The following is a 27,958-nucleotide window of genomic DNA, read 5'->3' on the forward strand; positions in this document are numbered from 1 at the left end:
ACCTTCAAGGCAAAGTTTGAGCATGATGCAATTTTCTCTGATCCATAGTGAAATTCCAATTTAATCTTTTATGGTCGCTACATAGACAACATTCTTTTAATATGGAACAACACCCAAGAGAAATTGGAGTAAAAATTAAAGGACTTAAATCAGATAAATGCAAGAATTAAATTCACATAAAATATTAGTACGAAAGGCGTACCTTTTTTAGATGTACAAGTCTCTAAGATCCACACAATGTTGAAAACTACAGTATACAAGAAACAAACAGGCTGTTATACCTTACTTTTATTCCACAGCTTCCATCCGGATGACTTGATCCACAATTTACCTTATTCTCAAATGTTGAAGACAAAAAGAATTACCTCCACATAAGAAGGCTTTTCAACAGCATTGGATGAACAGAAACGAAATTTCATACAGAGGGGTTATCTGGACAACATCCTTCAAAAACTAGAAGCTAGAATGTCTTCAATAGTTTGTGATGAATTGTTGAAAACTCAAGTGAACGATCCCCAAGAGCGGATAGTTTTTGTTTCCCCCCCAAAAAAAAATCATTAATAAGCGTTGGGAACTTTTGCAGCATGAACCTGATTAAAGAACGTATTTGTTGCCAAGCCTTTATTCCCATGCACAAGAAGTAAGAACTTTTGTAACAACAAGGGAACCCTTTAGGTAGTGAAGGACCTACGGTAGCAATTTTTTAGGAAAACATTGGTCCTTAACGTATCAAGTAAAAAACCACAAATGAATTATAGTCAACAGAGTGTACTATAAGCACAAAAGGTGTCCAGCCGGACACTGTATTTAATCAATTTAGAGGATAAATGATATTGTGAGCACAAATATACAGTGGGATACAATCCTGTATCCAATATATAAAGACAAGAAAAGAAATGCAGATAGGGAGGAGGAATACTTTCAGGCAAAAGGGAAAAAGAAGAACGCATGTATTTCAATGAGATTTAGACAAGGCTGTTCTTATATAGTAGACACACGCATGGTAACACAATGGAAAGCTTGTGTGTAACTATTTAGCATGTCGACGGCGTTTCGATCCTTAAAAAAAAATACAAGGATCATCATCAGGACTAAGAAATGTATGCCTGAATATTGTTTGTGAGCCTGTACATTATTGAAAATGAAGGATTTGCCTTTCAATGTGTAGTCACTCCCAAGTCCAGTCCAGCGTCAAACACTAGATGCCCATTGGAACCCAATCCCATTGGTTGGACTCGCCAAATGTGACACTTGCATTGTATGTGACCACACATTGGAAGGCAAATCCTTCAGTCCTGACCAGCACGCTTCTATATATTTAAACACAGTCAACTCATCAGTTATTGTTGAACCGCATATTATTCATTTGCTCACCAGGTGTGCATTACACAATTCATTTAAAAGGTTTCATTTCCCAGCTTTAACTGCAGTTTAGAACTGCGCGCAAAGGCTGCAATGGCAGACCTGAAACATGTTTAAAGGGCTACTTAAGTGGGTGGCACAATCAGGCCCTCTAGCAGCACAAGCACTTTATCAATACTTAAAAGCAGTGGCTACTGGCATGTAAGGAGGGTTGGGGGAATGGGAGACAAAAATTAAAGTAAAACACAAGTAAGAAAATATTAGCCCTCCTCCTCGCTCGGATCTTCTCCAGGCAGGCTGCAGGCTCCAGGAATCTGCAGTAACCAATCCTGGTGTTGCTCTTATGCTGCATGAGAGCAGTGCACTGATTGGAGGGAGTGGCCTCTCTCGCCGCTCCAGAGGACACGCGAGCCCTATGCTGTCTTTAACCCAGTTGTTTTGGACAGCTGGGTTATAGAAGTTTAAAATGTGCATGTCTGGCAAGCCGTCGTAAAATGACCTGCCAAAAAGACATGCACACTTTCAAACTAAGTGCCCTGCCTAACACCGCTTTCTGCTGCTGCCTGACTGGCAGCAGCAGAAATCAGAAAGCTGCACTCTCTTTCCCTGACTAGGGGCTCGGGACGGGGTTTTGAAAAGTAAAATGATAAAAAATGAACTTTTATTACCATTTTATTTTTCCATTTCTGTGGGGCAATTTTTCAGATGGACGATATTCCTCTGCCTTAATGGAGGAGCGCAATGGTAAAGTGCACAGAGTCCTAAAAGCCAGCAAAAACGGGTTCAGAAAACAGGATGGTGAAGGAAAAAAGCATGGGGATGACCCTGTAGAAAGGGTCAAGTCCAACAGTCACATTTCCGTTTTGCAACATTTAATACCCAGACAAACAAAATTATCTAAGCTCTGGACCCATATTACATAAAGTGCCCTGGGCGCAGTGCCCTGAGCGCACAGAGCGAGTTTGTTCCCACTATACATGCCCCAGGGGCACTTTGGAATTACTACAAAAGGGGCCGCAGACACTTCTGCAGCACCCTCTGTAATACCAATAGCGCTGGTGCACATAAAGCGCCTCCGCTATCTTCGAGGGGGCATTCCCTCATTTGCATGGTGGCATGCTCCATTTGCCTCTGCACCTGCGCTGTATTACCGATGCTAGAACTGAGGCAAAGAAGCACTCAGAAGGCACACTGATAGTGCGCCATTTAAAATGTAGCGCACTGCCAGTGCACCTCCTGAGACCAGCCCTCTGCATGTGGTAAGGGTGGGTCCTATGGAACCCCTAGACATCGTTTTGCAGGCGGGTGAAGTCACTGACTGCCCCTGCCTGCAAGGGAAACTCTAATCCCCTTTGAAAGTACAGGCAGATTGCTGCCTGCACTGTGAAACACTGAGCAGCTTTAAAGCAGCTGCTCCGTATTCCATGTGAATGCACCGCCCCAAGGGCACCGCATGTTTGCAGCTGCCCTGGGGCCAGTACATTCATGGTAATAGGGTGCATATTCATTGTTTGTGTCGGGCACACCATTTTAAAGGGGCAAACAATGAAAATGTGCCTACCCCATAATTTGGCCTCTGGTCTCCCAACATCACAATTCTAATTTGAATTGCATCATTTCAACTGGTGTTGATCTGTCGATTTAAAAGAAAAAAATCCACATAAGCGATTCAATAATGTCAGTGGAAACTGTTAAATTATATATGAAAACACCATGATATTACCTTTGCTTTATAGGTGTTATTAATTTGGCTATACATAGCAAATACAAATGCATAATGGCATTATGAATACTTTTAATTCTACATTACAATTAGTTGTCAAATATCATCACCTGGATATTTGTAGATTTTTCCACATTGAACATAGGGGGCATATTATCAAGGACAGGCGATACATTATCGCCGCTTTTATCGGCAGGAAACTGCCGATAAAGCGGCGATAATGGTCTTGATAATATGCTCTATGAGTTCCAATCGAAGCCCATGTTAGATGTGAACACATCTAACAAGGGCTTCGACTGGAATTCATAGAGCATATTATCAAGGCCATTATCGCCGCTTTATCGGCAGTTTCCTGCTGATAAAAGCGGCGATAATGTATCGCCTCTCCTTGCTAATATGCCCCATAGATCCTCTCAAATTCCAACTATTTTGTATTGTGGATAGCAAAACCTTAAAGCTTGTTTTTTATCAAGTTTAATGGATAAGAAATTATTGTCAACGAAATTGGAAAGTACAGCAATGACTACATTCAATCAAACCAAGGACTGGTCAAAATAGAATATGGATACAATCTCATTTACAGTCCTTGAGTGAAACAAAGGGGCTTTCTTGACTTCCTGTTTTAAATTAAAAATCCATAAAGTAGAATGCGAAAATACAGACACCTGCTGCTGACCACTCCAAAATCACAGATTTTAATTTTCCCTATTTGCCCATAGCTACCCAAAGTCTTAGCAAACATCCTTCATCAAAGCAATCAGAATATGCAAGCAGTAAATTTTGTCCACTTCATTATACAATCGATCAAAATAATTAGAAAGATGCCATACTGAACTCCAAAAATACACAATGCAATGGTACCACACCATTTGCCAAAGAGCATCATGCCATACACACAAGTTCTACAACACTGAAAAAAAAACTCCCAAAACTCAGTTGTTGTTATTAGGACAATTGAAGATGATTCACTAAAACAGATACATTCTTATGGGTACAGTAGGGTGGCAACCCAGCAAAAATATCATTTTTCAGAATTTTTTTATGATGAATTCATGAAATCAGATATCCTGTTTGTATAAATGGAGCACAACGATGGAGCCAGTTATTAAATGTGGTTATATACATTTTTTAATAATTTGTTTATGCTGAGATAATATGAGATTTTCCAGCTTATGATTTTACATTGCTCGAATTGGTAAGTGAAATATTTGGAAATTCTGATTTGTTCACCTCCCAACTGTGAAATGCCTTAAAAACGTCTTAATTGTTCCAGAAGTCCTCTTCCTGGCTTGTAAGAACAGACTGAGATATTGGAGTAAACAAGATGTCAGGATATTTGATGTACAATGCTAAATGTGAGCCTGTCTATCACCTACATGTCCATGCTCTTAGACCATGACAAGGTGCTTCTGTAGTCCTGATTGACATTTCTGCACCTTAACATCTTACACGACCAGTCGTAGCCACTTCAAGGCCAAATTGGCTAAGCTCCTGACCAACGACCTCTGCTGGCAGTGCGGGCCTGACCACTGCGACCTACTTCATATTTCATGGTCCTGTCCGCTCTTTCCAACTACTAGTCTCATGTATGGGGCCATCCTAACTTCTCCCTCCCCTCAGTTGGCCATTCTCAATGACATCTCAGATCTCCCCGGCACACAGTTGGCTGGCTATTTCACTTGCCATGGCCAAATCTTTATGCTTCACCACTTCATACTTTCCTTGCATGTGACGAGGTACCCCTACTTCAGCTCACTCGATGAGATCCTTCTATCCTCCAACTCTTGACCTAGAGTGCGAATAGCTATTGGCTGACCACACCGTCCTAGTGATGTAGACCACCCCACATGTCTGTCCACACACTGCTTCTTTTTCCATTTAGTAATTCACCAGCACCCCTTTTGTCACTCAGCCTGACCACCCTCCTTCCTTCCCAACCCCGGTTACCTCTCCCTATCACATAGCGCTCTCATTCTGTTTCCTGGGATCATAAACTTGCAGCATAGCTATTTCTGTTTCTCCTTTAATGGATGGTTTCACAGAGTATAGGAGCTTATGTTTTGGTTTACCTTGTCCATCGATAGGGAGCAGTTGTCTTCTTACCATTTTCAGTGATTGTATGCTCCAACTCAGAAGCTTTGCACTGTATGGATACTCATGTTCATCCTTTGCACTGCTGCATATTAACTAATTAATAAAGGTTTCAAAAGAATAAAAGAGATAGGGTTTCAGTGATGGGCCAGGTGCGCTGCCCAAATCACCCCATTGGTGGGCGCATCCCGCATTTTTTACATTGTGGCGGGCGGTGCTGCAACCAGCACCCGCCGCAATGTAAAACATGCATGTTGTGCATTTGAATGAACAATGTGACAGGTACCGTGCGGTGCCTGCCACCATGTGCATGCAAATGTAGGGGGGTACCATGGGCACCCCCACCCCCAACACCCTGGGGGCCCACAACGGGTCCCCAACACAACTGACCGCAGGCCTTTACATCGCGGCATCCCTGCCATGGAAAGGTCAATTGCCGCCTGCATCATAATATGGATGGAGGTATTTGTAAAGCGCAAACTACTCACCCTGACGGGTTTCAAGATGCTGGGGGCCACCGTGGAAATTAAGTGAGCTGTTCCCAGAGTCACATGGTGCTGAGCTGAGCTGCCACCAGAGCCGGGGATCGAACTGTGAACCATGTGCTCTGAAGTCAGCTGCCCTGGCCACTGCATCACACCTCTCTTTCCTCCCGGTAGACGAGTCGACCGGCAAAAAAGCGGCAGACGGGTTTTCCGTCCGCAGCAGACCCCCCCCAGACATACTAATATGGCAGGGGTCTTTCAGGTATGGATGGCGGGCGGATCACCCCTGCCGGGCCAGCTGTGGCTATCACCGGCCCAGCGGAGGCGATCCACCTGCCATCCTAATCGGCCCCCAAATTCAAATAAACAAAAAGACACAATGCACACTCAGAGTATACTATCATACAACAACTGGAGAAAGTTACCAGAACCAGTATTTTTCAATATGTAGAAAGAAAACCAACTCATAATTATTTTTATCACAAACATTTTGAAGCAAATTGCACAGATTAAATGGATTGTGTTAATGCAAAAAATCATGAGTCGATCCAGCTTAGTTGTCTCTTCACTGGATCTATCCAGTAACTGCTCATTTCAGTAACATGTGGTTAACTCAAGATTCTACTAAGTAGAAACTAGAGCACCAGAAGTGACTAAAAGAATCATATTGACTAAATTAGTGTAGAATGTATGCTGTTTCATATTTCATCTAAACTTGCTGCAAAAATGTGGGACAAAATGCACCCATACATTTAGATGTCCATATGATTTGCAGCAGGGTTCACAACTGTAAATATTATAACCTTTAGCTCCTTGCCCATTCTTCACCTATATATCTTCCTGTAAAGCAATTTAAGTTCCAAACTGAAGAGGACATTGTCCTACCTTTTGTGCAGATTTCTCAATTAGAATTGACTTTTACATTATGTGAGAATTCTAAGTATGTTGAATGTTGGGAGTTTCCCCATTTGTGTTTTGTTTTAGAACTTTGAGATTTTGATTTTGCTGTAGCAAGCTGCCTGCTAAATAGGTGCCATCTTCATTAGTTCTGTATCACTAATTTGTGTTGGTACTCTGATTGAATCTCTCACACTGTACACCAATTTAGTTAATGATGTCACAAATCATCACTTTTGCTATTGAGAAAATGATCAAGCAGTGAAAATTAACACCAAACTTTTTTGTGTATAACATCTACGTCCAGCTACTATGCCCTAAGATACTTTAAACTTTGAGAGTATTGTAGCAGTGGACATGTCGGCAATGGGTGGCTACTCTTTTGCGATTTCATAGTAGAGCGACAAGTTCATTATATCCCTTATTCAGGGAACTCCATTGACACCCCTACAGATCATATAATATTGGTATGGAATTTCCAGTCAGTTCTAATATCCTCCTAGCCTCTATCTGAGAAAGACCAGAAAATCTCACTAGTCACAATTTGAACTATATTTTGGAGACCCATCAGAGAGGATGCCATACATTTTCAGTCAGATGAAATATCAAGACCAATCTATAAATACAATTTATCAAAAGAAATATTTTAATGTCACTTTTCCACAATCCAACAGTCAAAACATGACCACTTCTATAGTAACAGGAAGAATCCATATCAAAATCACATGGCACTATCTTCAAGTTTTGAAATTGGAAACCAGTTGCCAATTGTGAAAATCCAAGATAATTTTCCCCACAGTTTGAAAATACCTGTCAATTTGCTTAGTAATTGGCATTGACAGCTATGCTGCAGATCCCATGTTAACATAAAACTAAATGTAAAATAATTTGATATAGATGGTTTTAACTCTTACATAATTTGAATCCTATGAACTGAGCTTCAAAGACCAAATATATAGTTAGATTGCAGTTAGCTGTTGTAATTTTACTAGTTGAGAGTTCGGATAAATGTTGTTCCTTAGCATGGTATTGAATTTGATTCATTCCCTGCCTAGGTTAGAGAATACCACCACATCAAATAACTTATGAGCTCTTCTCCACCACATGCCATCTCATCACTTCAAATGGAGGAAATTCTATAACAAATTGTGAGGCGGAATGGCCGGTATCGACTATCTACCCTGTCATTTGACTATTAATTGTCCTTCTATTACCTAGTCTCTATTCAGGAATGGAATGGATGTACTACTTATTGGCTGGTTCATTGGCTCTGAAGATTATTTTGGGAAAGTATGGTCGGGAGTTGCTAGAATGCCTGTGAAGTGGTCTAAGCTGAAATGATTGCCAAATGGTAAAACAGTAGAACTTTGAGTTGAGAGTGAGATCAGCCTTGCTTTTGTGAAAATGTACCATGTTGATTTAAGATACTAAGGGCTCTGGAATATAAACAGTGACCCAAGGCACTCTGACGAAAACTAAAACACTGTATTGAAATTAGTGTGATATAGGAACCTTTTAAGGGTTGGACTTGTTACAGCAACAATAGGAAATGTACGTAGTAAGTCAAATAGTGGCCCAGAGTGGCATGTCTTCAACCCTTTATATATATTTTTTATAACCAACTATTTGACAGCAAAATAGTGGTCGTCTGTTGTTCTTGAGAGAGTGAAATGTATTTGGTTTGAAGGCAAGATCATCATTTCATTTACCCATGACTCCATACATCTCAAGATTAAGGGCCTGATTTAGATCTTGGCGGATGGGTTACGTCATCACAATGGTGATGGATATCCTGTCTATCGAAATATAGATCCCATTACAAACCTTTGGGATTTATGTTTCAACAGACAGGATCTCAGTCACCATTTTGATGGAGTAACCCGTTCGCCAAGATCAAAATCAGGCCTTAGGTTACCAAGGGGCACGTCAAGAAGGGGGCCGTAAAAAACTTATCGCCGCTTTTGCGGTCGTTTTTGGCCGAAAAGCAGCGATAATTCTAACGCCCTATTGGCAAGGACACGCTAACGCATGAATCCATGCTTCTTCGCCCTTTGCCTAAATGCCCAGCTTTGCATCTCTAATGAGATGAGATGAGATAACTCTGTTATCGCTACTTTCCTTACGCCTGCTTTGAAACTGACTTAGCCAGGATATCCTATGGAATGTGGATATCATGGCTAAGTATGTGAGGCCCTATCAGCAAGCTATCGCCAAAAGTTGTGTGATTATCGCTGGATTTCCAGCGATATTCACACAGTTAGGCAGCTTGTACTCTGAATTTTATCGCTGTGGAGATAAACGTTGCTGATAGCACGCTATCTCCGCGATAAAATTCAGATATGGGTGGCGATAATTATCATACAGCTAAGTGCGCTTAGCGATAATTATCGCCCCCTCTTGATGATATGCCCCCAAATGTTTTGCAAGTGGTATTCAGCAGGGTTATTAATCAAAGGTTAGATCGGCGATTCACCATGCCACCACTACGTTTATCTGGTATCAAGCCTTTACAGGTAACTACCTTAAATAGACCACACAAACTATTCACAAGTCTATCAAAGTCGCAAAAGTAAAACTTATTAGGGATTCCATTGGACCCACCAGCCTTACTTACTTTTATGCAACCTAGGAGTGGGCAATTTCCTCCTTTGCCATAAGTAACCTTCTAACATAAGTGGGCCTCTGTGTTTTTCTGCCACCATTCCCTTCGTTCAAAGCGAGGTCAAGAATCCACTCTTGAAAGTAAAAGGACTGATTTCAATAAGAATTTAACTAAGAGTAATGAGGATTAGAAGTATGTATCTGGGCCAGTGCAGATCACATTCATTCAGTCACCACCCTGCCAATACATTGGAAAATGGCAACAGTTGTGCGTTGAAACTTAGGGTTAGTATTTTTAGTTTATGATCACAGCTACGTATATTCATGTCTGTAGACATCTCTTTATTTTTACAAGTCTATTTATGCTTGTGCGTATATTCCCATTATGTATTTGTGGTGACAGCACTTGATCCGTATACATCGTTTTTTTCGTAATTTACAGAAGCTTTGCTGTTATTATTCTACGTCGGTAGTCCCTAGCAACGAGATCTTCCTCTAAACGGGAAGCATATTTTCTGTGGCTTTGCAACTAACTCAATGCAGTTATTGTTTTCCATAATTAAAACATTGCTTTGAAAATATTTAGATGTTCTCGAATATGAGATTCTCCTCTATGTTGCTAAGTAAAATAACAATTTCATATTAAACACATTAATTTTTATCATATGTACTAATATAATTTTGTTTTGAACTGACAGCATAAGTGGAGTTGACGTATTAGAAACAAATAGATCTTGCTATTCACAGCTAAAGCTGTCTGCAGTTGTGACCTAAAAAGTAATGAATAAACAGGACATAAAACAGGATTTGAAAATGAACTTGACATTGTGTTGCATCAAATGCCCTTGAACATTTGTTGCTCGAATTTGTGCTTTTTGGAAGCTAACTGGTCATTACTTGTCAATAAATTAAACCTAAGCTAATATTCCTCGACGTATTAGCATCAGTATGCATTATACCTAAAACGCCAAGTATTATGGGGAAATAGAAAAAAGTCATGATTGTAATCACAATTTGTATTGACAAACTAACAGTTGTTTTTGTCAGATTCGTTACCGTAATACTTGGAGGTGAACATCATCGAATAATGGCTGATTTCACACTGATGTCCAGAGCAAACAGGTTTCAAACTAGGCTGAACTGATTGAGCAATGGCCAAAATCAGCTCTGTGCTGTTATCCCATGTTTTGCACCTATCCAAACCATAAATCAATTAATTCATCTTCTATTCTTTCGCTTGCACGTTTAGGATGTTTTCACTTAGCAATTCAGACTGGACAGCTCCTATTTGAGCAGGATCAAGACTGATTTGCATATTGTTGGGTCATTTGCATATTGCCGGATCTAAATTAAGGTGGCCTGGGTTGCAAACTAATGAAGCACTGTAATACATCCTGAGAAATCACCAGTGGCTGAGATTAATTCAAGTATTCTATCCATCACTATTTTGTTTACTTCAGTGTAATGCCTGAAGTGGGACGGGTATGCCTTGGTGTAAGTCCCCTGTACACTCCGTCACTGGATCCAAGCTCTACTGATGAGCCCTAATAAGGGTAAAACCAGCCTTGAGATGCTAGAGTTCTATTTAAGGGAGGACCTGGCCTGGCAGTTTGGGCTGGACTATTCCTAACTACTGGAGTAAGGTCATGATTGATTTGCAAATGGCAGGGTCCAAACAGAGGTGGCATGGTGTGTGAAATAGCGATGGAGTGGTATGCAGCTCTAAGTAATTACCAGTGGCTGAGATTAATTTAAGCGTTGAATTGATCACTTTTTGGTTTACTACAGGACTACATGTTCTAGAGAATTTTTATTACCAATACTTACATCACAAAATCCTAAACATTCAGACATGAGGATGTATCGGTTTTAGGTTCACCCACCACGGAATGGGCTCGACCCCTTTGAGTCTTAGAATGTGCCATCTGACACTCTCTAAATTCTCTCACCTGCCTCAAAGGTACAGTGTCTGAAATCACAGCAATTTTCAAGTGTTGCAGACTGTTCTTGATCTTGATGTACCCTTGATATCGTCAAATGGACCATCACAAGGAAGCATCAGTGGGACCTGAACTGTAGAGAAAAACTCACGGCCATCAAGTATGTAAGTAAGAAAGATAATTGGCAGCGGCCCAGAGTTCACCTTCTAAAGATACGTAAAGGGGTGTATTAGTAGCAGATCTATGAGACCAGATAGATTGCAAAAATGTACATGCAGCATTTTTACCTTATTTTCACCCAATAGTTCATTGTGTCTGAAAGGCAGTTAACTTTGTTTTTTAAGAACCCATATACAGATAATGTGTGTTAAAATGACTTGCAGAATGGGGACAATATCCATCAGATGAGTTATATATTTTGTTTAAGTGAAGTGAAAGCCAGGTCTAAAAATATTAAATGAACTCTTTCACTTGCTTGTGATCTAGAAAATCTTTTGCATTTGAAAATTGGTAGTTAGAATGTTTACCAAGAGAAATATTAAGGCCTGATTTAGATCTAGGTGGCTGGGTTACTCTGTCACAACTGTGTGCACCATCCACCAAAATATAAATCCCATAGAATATAATGAGATTAATACTTAGACTGACGCAAAATGTATCACTGTTGTGACGGTCTAACCCGTCCACCGAGATATAACTAAGGCCCTAAATCTTAATACGAATTTCAGAGATGCATTCAAAAATCACTGTTCAATAAATGGCAAGTATTTAAACAAATGATAATAACCCTAAAGGCTTAAAAATGTGCCAAATCATCATCTCTAGCTGTCATTGTGTGAATATCCAACTGGTTCCAAAGTGCACGTTCAACTCAAAAGGCTGAGGAATTGAATAAGGTTTTTTTTTAGGATATTATATTGGGCGTTTGTAAGAAATCGCACTATCGATTGGGGGAGGGTGGGAGCTGTTCTCAAGTAATAACTATGATGTTTGTCATTACCCTCTCATAGCTTGGTACAAAAGCAGTCAGGCTTAATTTAGAGGCAACGTTTAAAGCACTTATGCAGCAAACAAAAATCCATAGAGTATACTACAACACAAGAAAAGTCCCAAACCAATTTAGGAAAAAATAGTACATTTTAATTAAAGATGGTACCAGAATGACAAAAACCCAAGCTGTAGCACTGTAGATAAGAAATTTCAACATTTTAGGTATATATAGCACCTAAAAGCAGAAAGCACCACTTGCAGTTATCTAGTCGAGCTACACCAGGGGAAGTCACAAGTTCAGGCAGACCCCAATGGAGTGTGGACCAGATACAGGGACCAGGGTAGTACTGCTGAAAAAGTTACCTTCTCAAAGCTAGTGAGAAGAGTTCTGTTTGTGGTATAGGAGGCTGCAGAGAGCAGGGGGAGTGGCAAGGATGGTAGTAACTGTAGCAAGAGGAGCAGCCTGGGTGGCATGGGCTGTCATCGCTGTACAACGAAGATATGGTCAGAAAAATAAGGGGCGGTTGATGGTCACCACAAGCTATTGTTGTTAAGCATGAAGTGAACATTTCTTGTTGCCAATCATCACTAGTGGTTGCTGTAGCATGAAGAGTCTGGTTCGCTGGAGCTTCACAATGTTAGTCGTCATAACAAGCAGAATCTTGGCATTAACGGGTCCATTCATAGTCATGACAAGCCAAAACTTCAGGGTTTCACCTTTCTTTGTAGGAGTAACTCAACTGATGCCATCCAAGGGCCCAGGAATTAGGGAGGAACCACTTGGGGATCAGAAATTCATGCGAGCAGGGCTCATACTGCCCCAGTTGCAGGTTAGGCAGGTCCAGTCAATCAAGGCAACTTGGACAGTTGCAGGGAGTCCTCTGAAGCTTGTGTGTGTCTGTAGATCAGACAGGAGGTCGGATAACTAAACTTGGAGTCACTCAGGTTAGCCTGGGATAAAGAAAGCAGGTCCAGTCTTCCTATACAGAGAGCAGTCACAAAGCAGTGGCTAGTCCTCTGATATCAACAGGGTAGTCATTTTGTTTCAGAGCATTCTTTCTTCTGTAATGTCCACAGTTCCAGGAGTGTTCTGATGAGTATCTCAGGAGGTCGGATTTCTACATCTGGTGCTGGCCATTTCGTTTCGGGGGAATACCCTGCCCTTTCCCTAAATCTGGTTCTGTAAAGTTCTTCCCTTCACTGGACAACACTCAAAGAAGTCTGAGGTGACAATAGGTTGTGCCATGGTCCTTTGTGTGTGCTCGAGGCAAACTCTCTGAAGTGTAGGGCACAGCTCTTACCCAGCCGTCCTGGTTGGATGGCCCATTATGGCCACCATCTAAGCCCCTTCTGTGTCCATTGTCTGGCAGAAATAGACAAACCCCAACAGCTGAGCCCTTCACAGTCATGTGACCCAGGAATGCTGGCAGAAATCACCTCTTTCTAAAAGTGGCATATTTCAGAATTGTGACTTAACATCTGACTTTACAATTAAAGAGGATTATAAATTACAATTCATTTGAGCCCAAACAGTATATTTTAATCTGCTCCCAATCCAAAGTTAGCACTTGATTAATATGTCCACTCTGATTTCAGTGATGGGTTTATTAATACATACACCCAGAGGGCACCTTAGAGATGCCCCCTAAAAGCCTACCAACTGTTGGTGTACTGACTGAGTTGTTTAAGTCAGACTGCCACCACAGATGAGTTTCTGATCCCCAGGGGTTTGGGCCTTTGCTCTCAGGAGGTCAAGGACAAAGCCCGCTCTGGCAAAGGTTGTTTACACCTCCCTCCCACAGGATGACCTGCAAATTAGCATTCCAAGGAGCTACAAATAGCCCCCTACCTATGGTATGTGAATGTGGCTTTTCTCACAGGAGAGAATGTTGACCTCCTCTGTCCAGGGCACATTTTGGCACCAGGACAGGCTGGAAATTAGCAGTCAGAGAGGCTGTTCACCTACAGGCTAGTTCCACTCCTAAGGAGGGCTATCTGAAGTGAAGGTGACATTTCAGAGTATGCCATCATGGTGATAGCAAACTTAGGAAGTCTGACAGAGGCTTAAAAATGTTCAAATAAGGGGAAAAGTGAACCTGGGGGTCAATAGCTCATTTGCACTCCCATATTGCCCCTAAATTTAGTACTTAGGGTATTTCCTGGCACCAGAAAAGCAGATCCAGTTGACCTGAAAAAGGAAGACATACATGAAGAGTCGCAAGAAGCAAGAACAGAAGACCAGCAATGACATGGCGCCAACCCTGCCGGCCTGTGTGCTAACGTTGACAATTTCACCAAGGATGAGTTGTCCTGCAGCTGCTGTGTCTCCAAAGCCTGGGAGAACTGCCGGTACTTCACCCAAGAATCAGGAGCTCCTGTGGAGCAGCGGAGTTGCTTCCCTGCATCCCGCAGGCACCCCAAGAGACATGTGAGGACTCCAGACTGCCAAAACCTGACACCTTAAAGCAGCACTGCACCCGAGCTGCCTAGCCCAGTATGAAGTGGGTCAACAGTGCCAGCATGGTCCCCCTATCCTCCAAGGCCGAAGGCCACCTTGGACTTGCCCATTGTGGTCTTCCCACTGCTGCCTACAGCCTGTGTGTGCAAGCCCCTGCAACTTTGAGTGTCCCCAGTGATGAAAACCCTGCGCCTCAAAGTACCTCTGCATCCATCACTCCTGGCCCATGGAGAAGAGGACCAAAGGTGTCTCCACTAACCCTGGGCAGAGAACTCCGCTCCGCCAGTGGATTTTACAGAGTTTTGCCTACTTCACGCTCTGTTGAGAATGAAGAGTTCAGGCAAAACTCCAACTCCGTAGTGGAGCGGAATTAGTGGGCCTCTCCACTCTCCCTAATATAATTATAACAAAAAGATAGGCACTTACCTACTGTGGCATCTCCGGGATGCCTCCTCCTCGCCATGGTCTCTCTCTCCTCCCTGTCCTGCCGTCCTTGTCCACACAAACCCTTCTGTTGTACGTTTTGCGCACAAGGGTGGAGGGGAGCAGACCAGATTTTTTTTCCAACTCCCTGGAACTCTGCATAGTGGCACTCCACCAACTCTGCCTGGGCTTAATTCCCACAGCACTGAGCATCGTGAAAGCTAAGCCCTCCCTGTGGTCCAGACCGACTAGCCTCTAAGATCAAACCTGCATCCTCTTTGTGACCGGACCGATCCACATTGACTACCATTGCGTACCTGACGCTATATTGCACCACTGCACCTCGCTGTCCTAGTGCCACTGGAGGTGACCTACCAGTGCTGCCTTGGACCTGTAGCTGTAATGTATGCCGTATTTGTTTTTCTTCCCATAGGATAACATTGCAGCAACTGGAAATTGCACTGTGTTGACTTTTTGAAGCTAAAACTATTTCTATCTAAAAACATAGTAACCTATTCCTATTGATTCTGGTGCCTAAACATATATAAAAATATGTGTTATTTTTATAAATTTGTGTGGATCTCCTTATTGAGTTGTGTGCCTCATTTATTGACTGCATGTATTTTCGGAAGTCTAACACTCCTCTCTGATAAGCCTACGGCTGCTCGACTACCCTACCCCCTAAAAAGGCACATGGGGTTGCTAGAGCAAGCCCCCATCCACTAGTAGTGGAAAACCTGGACTCTATTGACACTATACCTCTTTTTGGCATACTATATGAAGACACAACCAGATCAAACACTACATTGAAGAGCCAGCTTCCAACAATGCCCCTCTGTCAAACTGAATGACAAGCAAACACTAACAAAGGTAATCCGTCTGGCTTTCTTTACAAGTGAAAGTGCTAGTGCAATCCATTGATGCCCCTTATAGCCTCTTGCTATGTCACATGAGCATCAGGACATCCTGTGGCTGGTAAATGGCTCCAGGTGCTTTCAAGGCATGGTCCAGGTGAGGCAGGAGATGGGTAGAGGGTTGGGTGATGGGCTCTGAAGCTCCTTGACTAAGTGTTGGTAGCTCACTGAAAACGTTTGCATGAAAAGTGTGTGGTTCAGTGTTACAAAGTGCCATAAGTGAAAATTATGTGATGGAGTGTGGATTCTGATGGGATATCTACAACCCTCTCTCCCATTGACACCTTCAGTAGTGGATTTCCACAAATGTGAATGACCACTGAAACAGCCTTTCTAGTTTGTTGAATTGCACAGGGTTGAAATGTTTACAAGGTTGCAAGTGACACGACTTCAGATCATCCCACGTAAAAACAAGGATGGCATAAGGAGCTCATGTCTATCATTAGCTACTCGATCTTCCAACTGATGTGAACCTCAAATTAAACAAATATACTACTACTAAACCACCTGCAATTGCTAGGTATACATTTAGTCATTGTAAGGCATTCCTATATAGTTAGGGGCGGCTTAGCTTGCTGGGCTTCACCTCTGCATAGGCGGCAGGCTCACTCGCCGCACAGGTGCTGCTTTAGTATGCCACAGTACATGTGCACAGGAAGGGGAAGAACTGAAAGCATGCTAGCTGGACTCATTTCAGGGTCCCACAGCCATCATTTCAGCTCCTCCTCATGCAAGCACAGGGGGCCTCGGCCAGTCATGTATCTCTTGTGGAGCGACCAAGCTAACGCACTGCTGCATCTGCAGAACGGTCAGGGCTGGCATGCGCCCCACGCAGGTCCGATCATCACAATGAGGGACAACAAGAAACCCTTGTATTGTGCAGATGTACAGCTATTGTTCGAGTTCAATTCTCAGTGAGAGATAAAGCTTCATATTGCAGATTACCTACAATTGATGAATGCAGGATGATGAATATGTGAAAGACACAGCATCAACTAATTGCTTTTGTCTCTCATTTTGACAGGTAGTATAATATCTAGTAATGAGGCAGCTGCCACTGTCTTTAGCCCACAGAGAGGTGGGTGGGAAGAGGTGGATGAAAGAGTAGGCAGAATAGGAACGCTGATGATGGGGAACAGGTGTGTGTCAGTTCTAGTAGTAGAGGCATACTTTTAAGTCGGGGAGTACAGTGATGCCCACCGTAGGGGCATATTATCAACAACTAGAGATAATTATCGCTAGGTTGGCTTAGCGGCAATAATTTTATCGCCGTGTAGCGGCGATTTGTATCACTTAGGAGCCTTGATATTATCAAGGTTTATCTCCTAAGCGATAAAAATCGGCCGAAATGCACAGCGATATTCATGCATTACCGAGCAAATGCTCTTAGCCATGTTATCCACCTCCCATTGGATAACATGGCTAAGAACTGCTCAGGGCAGGTGTTAGCTTTTGGAGATATTCGTGCTTAGCGCGAATATCTCCAAAAGTTGGTAATAGGAGATACCGATGTTAGCGACTGTTTCCAGTCGCTAACATCTTGGCACGCCCACTTTGCACGTCATTAGTGATAAATTTCTCTGACATGCAAAGTGGGGCCCAAGATGGTCGCTATCTCCTACTAGCTGTCGCTAACTGGTGTTAGCGACAGCTAGGTAATAGGGAGATAATTTTATCTCCGCTTTCTTGGCTTTTAAAGCCAAAAAAGCAGAGATAAATCCCTTGATAATATGCCCCTTAACAACCAGCTTTTACCAGATCACTAACTGACATAGAGACAATAGATATATCCAAAATGTACTTAAAACAGGGAATTACACTGACATCAGCAGCATAACGAGTTAACTCACCTTTGTGGGTCCAGCAGGCACATTTAAAAGGTCACTGTTGCCTGACATTATGAAGTTAGACATTTTAAGAAACCTGATGGAACTGACGCTTGTTTAATGGTACCTTATCATGGGGCAGGCAGCAAATGGAACTGAGCTCTGAAATTAAAGACGACAGCTTTAATGCTAACGGAGCAAATAGTCAACGGAGGCGGCATCCTTAGGAGAAGACGTACATTTTGTAAGGGAGCTAATGGAAAAAAAGGAATCGTATAACAACATTTCTGAAATGCACTCTATGATGTGATGTGATGTGATTGGTAAAGAAACGCGTGTCTTGGAACGAAAGATGCCTCTTCTTGTCAGACTCAATCAGAAGTAGCTTTCTATAATCCCACTCTGCAGATCATATTGTCAGCAGTATTTCAAAGTGCTCATTTGTATACTTGAACATACCTCTGACTGAAGTTTATGAAGAGTTTTAGCAAATGTCGCATTAATTCTTACTAAGTTTAAAATTGAAGCTCAAATTGATAGCAGAACACACTGTTCTGCATAAAGAAAGATTTTCTTCTGACATTGGTACTGTTATGTTTGACTTTTGGAAACAATGTATGCACAACAGAACTCCCAAATGATAGCAGTAAACCTTGTTTCTGAAATATTCCATCTGCTTTGCGAGAGTAGCGATCAGCAAGCTAAAGTAATAGTCACAAGACAAAGAAATTATGCCCAGCAGAGGCCTCGAAACCTTCCATAAAAATTCACACTAACCACTAGACCATAGTTCATGCACTGTAAGTTGTAAGTTTACAATATCGGATGACGACTACATTCTACAGTTGTATTTATGTTATGTTGTTGCCATTTATTTAACACTTCCAAACATTATTTTGGCATGGCAGTGTTTTCTCAAGCTGTGCATTCTTTCGTGCTGTTAAAGAGGGAAGACCATCACTTGCTTGCATGTGTTTGTTGAGATTTAATTGTGAGAGGTTCTGGTCCTTTCTTAGTTCTGGTCATTGCTTAGTTTTGATGTGGTTTTTCTATGTCCCTGTGGAAACAAACCTGGGGCGATATTATCAAGAAAGGACGATACATTATTGACGCTTTTATCGGCAGGAAACTGCCGCTAAAGCTGCGATATTGGGCTTGATAATATGCCCTTGTGAATTCCCATAAAAGCCCAGGTTCTGGTGGTGACCTGGGCTTCTATGAGATTTCACAAGGGCATATTATCAAGCCCATTATCGCCGCATTAGCGGCGGTTTCCTGTCGATAAAAGCGGCGATAATGTATCGCCCTTTCTTGATATTATGGCCCTAGTTTTATGTTGTAGGGTCCTGCAGTGTCTTTTGTGTCTGAATGGACGTACCAAATGGACTTTTCTGTTTTTAAAAAGAAAAAAAGGTGGTTTTATTTAGGACCATATTTCCATAGGAAGAGCTTGTTTTATGGTGACATTTGATGGATCTTCACAAAATTGGAATTTTTGGGCATGAAAAGCTTCAGAGTGATGTGGCAAGCAGCGCCGAAAAACAGGGGGGCTAAAAAAAATTTGCTTTTCACATTTTCATTCCCGTAGAAATGTTAGTTTTACTACAGCCGAACTGCTGAACGGAATTACACCATATTTGGCAGAAATAGCTGTTGGGCCAGAAAGTGACCTTATTGTGGATTGGTGCAAATCAGTTAAGGAGTGCGGAGTTATTAAAAAGAAATTCAAATCTGTATATATAGAGACATGGCTCCTCTGAGGAGCCTACAGTCACTGAGCTGAAATCTGATTAACTACAAACACTTCAACCAACAAGTGTGGGCAGCCATCTTGGGACTCGGCATCTGCGGAACCCACAAAGAAGATAAAAAAAGAGAAGAGGGCACGATAGGAATACCATGACTGCCTTGGCATTTTGGGGGGTCCCAGATGGACCATACCAGAGCACAATATAATTTAAAAATAAATAAATAATTGCCACGAAAGAGCAACAGGCTAGTAAATCTGCTATAAATGTTTTTTAATAAACAACCACAGTATCCCACAGTGGATTTTGTATAGCCCCTGGATTGGCCAGGTCCTGGGAATCTACAACAAAAACTAGGGCTCATGAAAGCCCCGGGGACCGCCACCTCCGCAGGGAAAATGTGGATAAATGAATGCTGGGAGGCTTAAGTGCCCCCCGAAGCCCTAAAAACCACCCCAAAGCATTCTAAAATATGAATGTGGTCTGGCCCACTGTGCTCACCCATGCCATGGGGCCCACCACCTCCCCGTGACAAATCACAGTAAAATGATGGGGGGGGGGAGTTGCCCTTCCGCAGCCCTGGGGACTCCGACCTCACTGGGGCACTTGAAAATATGTATGCAGATGGGCCTGACAGGCACGCCAGCACCTCTGGGATTGCCAATTGCCAAGGGCAAATCACATTAAAATGAAGCTGGCCTGCGTGGCCCGCTACAGCAAAGGGGACTGCCACCGCCTCAGGACACTCTAAGATATATATGCAGGTGGGCCATATGGGGCCGACCACGCCCAGGGGACCTCCACCTCCCTGGGGAAAATTATACTAAAATAATGCAGGGGACCTCAGCAGCACCCTCGCAACCCTGGAGATTGCCACTTCCCCAGAGCAATTTATTCAAAATAAGGAGGAGCTGCCAAGTCCCCTGCAGCCTCAGAGGCTGCCATCTCCCTGGGGCTGAAATAATTTAATTGCAGGGGGTCCATCATGTGCAGGGAAACATATGAAAATAACTGCTCCCTCAAGCAGGGAGCTGATATTTAAAGCAGCTCCTTGTTTCCAGCAGCAATGCTGGCTCCTGCAGGAGGCGGGGATATAACTTGGACCGCAAAAGCCTTGAGGCTCCCCCCATGGTCCCATTGCACACTGGGTGACCTCGGGAAACCAGGAGACAAGGCCGGGCCCCGGGGGATAGGGTCCCCGAGGCGGAAATTGGCCCAGGGAGGGGGACCACACAGCCCCACTTCCTATTCAAGGAAAGCCAGGCCCCTCGGGTTAAGCATGGCATGTAAAGTTGCATGTATCCTACAGTCACTCCTATTTGCTCAGTGACATTGTACATGATTGTGCATGGCCCACTAGGACTTTAGTGCTTGTATTTACTAGTTATGAGAGGGACAGTTGACAAAAAGAGCCAGTACTGTACAATTTATAGTAAACACAAGCCCAGTAGAATATTAGGCAGCGTTGACATTTAAACATTTGCCATATGCTAGTACTGGGTTCTGATGAAGTATTTTTAGTAATTCATAATATGTGTTATTGTGAGGCTCATTGTTGGTGAGAGCAGTCGGTAATTATAGAGCAGAGCATCTCATGAACTATGAGTCCTAAGTTATTAAGATTGCATATTATGTAATTTATCATGTGGCAATATCATGTAGTAATTTATTTTATATAATGTGCAATTATTTGTGCTTTTTATTGAGTATGTTCAGGAGCCCACTCAAAGAGGGCATGTGTTGGTGGCAGTTCACTCTAAACATTTTGCTAGGGAGTCTGTCTTTACTGTTTACCTTAATTTGACTGTAAACAAGGCGAAGGAAAAAACGCATCGGAGGAGCCATTAAATTCACATTTATCAGCGTCTCTGAGTTGTCTGAGTTTGCTTCATTTGATTTGATGGAATGTTTATATATATATATATATATATATATGGTTTGAGTTATTTGTTGTTCATTGCTCAGCTGCAGTAAAGTACATTGTACAAACACATCACAATCTGGGTAGGTAATTATATTACAACGATGAGTGATTGTGTGGTATAATTTGCTGCCTTAATCTGAGTGGTTCTAGTGTTTATGATACTGCTGCACAACACATTGAAAAAGAGAGTACCTTAGATTGGAAGCGTTCTTCTTCTTGTTGTGTGTTCTCTTAGGATGTCTATTAGTGGAATTTACTGGAATGATGGGGTGTGGTTATAATATCGAGTGGAGAGGACTGTTATATTGGTGATCAAAACCAGTCTGTGGGTCATTGCAGGCGTGTTGAGCACATTTGACTATGACTGTCTATAAAACCACTGATTTGAAGGATGTGAGGTTCTTTGTTTTGAGCAATGTCTGCATGCTAAAAGTTTGGTATTCACTGGTTAGAGTTGCTATGTACACACATGGGATGATAAGCAGTTCCCCTCGGAATGTTATGTATTCAGTCTTGTGATAGATTAGTAATATAGCCTTCTCAGGCAAGCAAACTACAATATTCATGATATGGTCCAAGTATTCTCATGCTTAGGAAATTCATCCCACTAGCTCAAACCAATGACAAGGTGAAGCTGGCCCAGACAATAGTGATGGCTTGTTGGGCTATTGTCACATAGTATACATAATACTCTCAACAAACTCATTTGCCTACTGCAAACACTACATAACCAAGTAGAGTAACTACTCCTACGCATCCAAAAACTCAACCAGGCCAAACTTGTATTAGGTGCTCTCCATCAGCTCCAGGAAGAATTGATGGTTGCAGTCAATAGCCTCTCTACCATTCACAGCACATGGAAAGCCCTTTTCCCCCCACGACTCCCCTGCCATGAACAAATAAATGCCCAACACAGAAATAAAGGACCTTTGTGTGTTGGACATCGAACTCTGCCTCTTAAAGAAATGCACAATGGGCCCTCAATGCATTTTACTTTTCCCAGATACATTTAACATTTTCAAAATGGACAAAATAAAATAAAACACTGGTCTGATAATATATATAATTATAACATGATAAAACAATAGTTGAGTCGGGAAAACATCGTTTCACAAGTTGAAATGCTCACAATGTAGACCTCTCTAAATTAAAATCAGTTTTTACTTTAATAACGATAGTGATTCATACAGAGTTTGTTTAGGAACTTTACCACGTTATTTAAAGCAGTTCCGGCTGTAAACTGCTTTCTAAATGTATGTGAGAACTTTTGAGGATAGTTATATTACTGTTACTCAGTTTGCTGGCACAACACAACATGTCCTCAAGAACGCTACTTGCAATGTCTAATGGATGTTGTAAGGTTTTATGTCTTGCGAGTAAAGTGGTCCTCCATCTAATAATAGAATGTAATGTTGTATGCCCTGATCAAACACAAGATGAAATAGTGAGAATTTTAGGAGTAAATTATGGATTTGGACAATTCTTGTTCCTTTATGTAGCTTATTGTATCTGCAAACAGAGAAATTACATAGAGCTACATAGTAAACACTGAGACGTTCCTTGTAAGGTGAGAAGTACTTTTTCTAGATCGTCCATTTTTCTGCTCTGGAAAGCCAGCATTTTAATTCTGCAGTCCCTGTTATAGGGTAGGAGGTATTATTTACAAATTGCATAAGCGTCTGTCTTTCATGTAAGTCAACTGCATGAGAGATCCATAGCTCAAATACACTGATTAAAATATGGGGAGCAGGGGAAAGCAGATATTGCTTAAAAACATAACATGATTTCACTTCGCATGTTTTTCTGTAATCCTCTGCTACAGTTCCCTACTGCAAAGAAGAAAATTCGACCTTTAATTGAATTGGAAAGTTTTATCAAAATCAAATCTACAGCATATGGGCAACGTGCTGAAAAGATCAAGTTAAATTCCTCTTACCAAATCCCCCTGTTGCAGTTATATTATCTTGTCAGCATTTTATAGCACACTTCTACAGTTTATATGGCTAGGACACTTTCAGAAGTCTGGGTGCCCTTTCCCAAATGTTTTGGTTTTTAACCAAACAATCATGTTTGGTTGAGTTTATTCAGTGAAGTATGATTTGTGAAAAAGTTTAATTCAGAGTTTCTTAACCTTTTCTCATATTTGAACGCCCGCAGAATCATTACTGGAAGAAGGGACACTCACACTCCAAAGCAGTTTCTACAATCTGAATCTCAAAGGAATACACAACTATACCAAAAAGTCTATATCAAACAAATGCACACATTTTAAAATACTTTCTTCATATCGCATAGAAAAAATATGCAAAAGTCCAAATTTAATTTTGCTAGGAAAGCTAAAGCTTTTCCAAATGTGATTTTATTTCTAAAAATACAAGGCATTATGACAGACTGATAGTATTTCAACTTTTTTTAACCAAATGAATCCTCTCTTTATGGAGGGGCATCCTCATGCTTCAATTGAGGTCACCATTCATCCATACTACTGTTTGCTGTACTTGTGCTGGTCCCAAAAATCAAAGAAAAACCAAAGTTGATGATGCTTATGTTACCAACTTAATTTCTAGCCTCTAGTGTCAAATTCCATCGCAATTACAAAGCATCGTAAAATGTTCTGGTTTTTATTTTTATGTATATACTTTATTAATCTCTTAGTAAGATTTAATTGTCTAAATAGTCACAGACCCCCTAACTATAGCTCGTGGAACTACAGGGGGCCATGGATCATAGGTTAAGGACCACTGATTTAATCTGTTCAGTGGTTTGCATTGGTTAATGTGAATCATTAAGTGTATCCCAGTCTCTACAGGATCTTTGTAGTGTAATATATGCATGTGTGATGATTGACTTAGATGTTTATGTTCTTGCATTACAATGATTATGTGTTTTTTTGCCTGAGGTGGTCAAACTGTTGGCTAGAGAGCCATTAAAAGCCATTTATAAATGTTCAATATAATGTTGTGTTCAAAGGGTGTGATATGTTCAAACTGAGGTTTTGTGAGTAGGTCTTAAATGTGTGTTGGTGTGGTAAGAGTGATATCCCTTTGAGGTAATATTACTGTGTCAACTCTCAGAGACTTGTCCTTTTTTATCCCGCTGCTGGTATTAGGTGGGCTAGGTAATATATTATTTTGAACAGAGCACATTATGATACTATATGGACACGGCTGAACAATGTGCATTGGTGGCTGATCCGTGCTATTGGGAGGACAAATAAATGAAATGGTTTGTCATTTTAACTGCAGTGGGCATCTGCAATACGATTTGCTTGGTATGCACTGAAATGTTTTTTCCTGTTATTGAATGCTCTTCCTCGCTTTGTGATAGATGACTGTAAGACTTTGTCAAGTGTTGTAGAGATTTGCGGTGTTCTATCTAAAATACAGTGATTTAGATAGGGCATCCACAAACTCATCCTAAGGCTACTGTGATTCTCTGGTGGTGTCCCTGAATATCCTGTGATACATCTCCAGGTAAAAACAAATCTGCTTGAAAATGTCTTAATTTATTTGTTCATCTAGGGTAAGAGTTGTGTCCCTTCCCTTAAACAGGTAATGTCATCAACAAGTAGAAACAATAGGGTTTGGTTCATTTCTTTTGAGCTTGCGTTAGATATGTATGAGGTTGAAAAGGTATGCCTATGTTATTTTTAGCAACAAGTATGAGAACTTTTGGCTTCCCCATGCTGCTGTCCACAGTGGACTCTGAAACACAACTAACTACTAAGGGAATCTTCCTTTTGCTTTCACCGTAAACCAACATGGCACTTTAGGTTCCTCAAGAACCTGGACAGCCATCTTCTCTTCCAGAGCAAACATTGAAGCTGTCTTTTTCTCATTTGATGTTAGTGATGACCTTTTCTCCTCAGCAGCATCTTCTTTTAATCTAGGACATGAGAATAATTTTTCAGCTTTGACTCCCTCTTACATTTCTATTCCTTGTAATCAAAATGGCAAACCTCTAATAGGGCAAAACTGTGGGTGTTCACACTTTTCCTCATGCTGTACAATGTTAACGCAGAGTATCCTCTGGCAGATCATGCCATGCAGTGTACTCCTATTGCTTTAGTCCTTCACCACATCTGAGGCCATCCATAGAGGCCTGGTTGCCTCTCGAGTACTGAGAACTTTTTCAAAAGTCAGCTTTATTTGCTTTGTGAAACAGTTTACACCCACTCTCCCTGCACATTGGCTTCATTTCCATGACTGTCTGGCTTTTGATAATAGAAAGACTCGCCTCCATGTTTCCCAAAACAAAGAGGTCAACATTTGATGAGAAATAAATTGATTCTAAAACAAACATGAGCCACTCAAAAATGAAAAGAAACTGTTGCCAATTCACAATTAACATAAAAATAACAATAAAAACCTATTTAGTAAAAATGAGGAAAGAATAATGAACAAAAATGGCACAGAAATGCTCAACTAGTATTAAAGGGATCATAGAAAAGTGCTAAGAAAACTCAACGTGTCAATAAATGTCAATAGTTGCGATTGACCGAGAGCAAGGCACGATATTAGGCTGATATAAACGGAGAAGGGCCAGGAAGGCATAGCAGTTTGCCCCAGTCTAAAGATTCACTTTGAACTTTTGTCTTTTTTTATTTTTATTGAAAGACAATCTCATCCAGAGGGACAAGGAAGGATACTGTTTCAAGGAATCCTCAAAGTGTGATACAACAAGTCTAGGATCTGACAAAAGCCTTCGTTCCTGGCCACAAACGCTCAGAGTGGGGCAGGGCTGCTATATGTAGATGTAAAGGCCACTTAAATTTGGTCACCTTTTTGGTTTTCAAAGTACTTCGCAAGACCAAAATTATAGCCAGCAATGCAAAGAGGTGGTTACATCTTTTTGATGATCCTATTTTAGTGTCAAATTCCAAGGTCACATGTTGTTCTGGGAGCCTTGCCACCTTCAGCAAGCCCTCCAGCATTTACTTTAGGCACATTTGGGGTTTTATGTAGCACCCGTTCAACCCCAGGTCTCTTGGAGGTGTCCCATGTTTTGATTTGATGTTTAAATCTTGAGGTGCTTGATACTGTACACAAGGAACGAGCAATGTAGTACTACATATGGTACCACAGACCTAGAAACATCTGCTCCCTTTCTGTCTCCCTTTCACTAAGTTGTAAAAAAGATGAGTGAAGCTGCCACCCCGGGAAACATTTCTTTATTCAATTCTTAATAAAGCCAGGAGCATTATCAAACATGCATCTTTGGATTGTACACAGTACCTTCAATTGTTTATGCTTCCAAACTAGTAGCCAGTAAAGGGAGTGTAGAAGTAGATGTGGATGGCTAATCCTTGATGCTCCAGTCTCAAGATGTGCTACTGCATTGTTAGATAACGTGTAGTCTCTGTATATTCTAAGTTGAAAGGCTTAAATGTAAGGAATTAGCATAGTCAGGTTTCGATCCTTTATTAGCCTAAAAAAGCCCATCTTTAAGTGTCCATGTGTAAGAAAGTTTCCTCAAAAGTTTTCGATGATGGGTACAAAACAACCAAAGCAACTTGTGTTAATGAGATTGCTATCACTTTTGCTGCTCAGCTCTAACTACATTTGCAGGGGCTGGTAGCGGACCCAATACTGAGGACTAACACCCCTAAAAGCCAGAAGCAGTGTTTACCATTAGCAAATAAAATGTCTGTCCCAAAATGTAATTGTGGTGTCTTGGAAATAGACACAAGAATATTAATCTCCATTTAGCTCACCAGTAAGAGGGTGCATCAGCATAAACGCATGAATTCAACTTTCTTTCAAAGTGTGGCTTAGCTAGGGGGTGAAGATATGTATTAAAAAGAAGGTAGGGAGGGTAGGAGTCTTTGGGTAGCTTGCTCTTTAATCCAACTTATTATGCTTTAAATGTTTTACTGCCTGTTCCATTGTGATGGAAGAGAGCCATTTCAACGTCAAACATTGTCTTGTTGCTGCTGCTCCAGAAGAGTTTCATTATCTACTGTATGTTATGTCATGTTGTTTTATAGAGCGACCAGCTGCCCCAGCAAAGGGGCGTCCCTACGCTAATAGCAAATGCTGCTGATAAGTCTGATGGCATCAAAGCATTCATATTTTCCATGTCTGCTTCGAATGTTAGATCATCAAGAAAGGCCAAGAGCATTGACTTAGGACTGGGAGCTGCTTGAAAACGTGCTTATATAAGGTCTAGGTAATTTATGGTTTTGTAGATGAGCACTAGGTTTTTAGCCCCTTGCTTTCTAGTAATTTAGATGCAGCTGTCAATAATGAGATTGGGTGAACATGTTTCATTAGTGTGGGGTGAACTATACCAAGTGTATTTAGGATAACAGTAACTGTGGCAGTTTTAGAATATTTAGGGACAATACCTTGCTCTTAAGATTGGTCGAGTAGATATTTAAACAAAATTAGAACATTGGAATGTTAGGAGCTCCATTGAAAACAATGGAGTGCTCTGGGCTTATAATGGCTGGTATAGGCCTGGAGCCCCAACATTCCAATGCTTCTTTGTTCACAGCTCTGGCTGTGAACAAAGGCTTCAAGGACCCTGAGGGGATTCCAATCCCCTCACGCTCCCATAAGGCTTTGTTCTTTTTTG

This window comes from Lissotriton helveticus, chromosome 2_1 (genome assembly GCF_964261635.1).
Source record: "Lissotriton helveticus chromosome 2_1, aLisHel1.1, whole genome shotgun sequence".
Taxonomy (NCBI): Eukaryota; Metazoa; Chordata; class Amphibia; order Caudata; family Salamandridae; genus Lissotriton; species Lissotriton helveticus.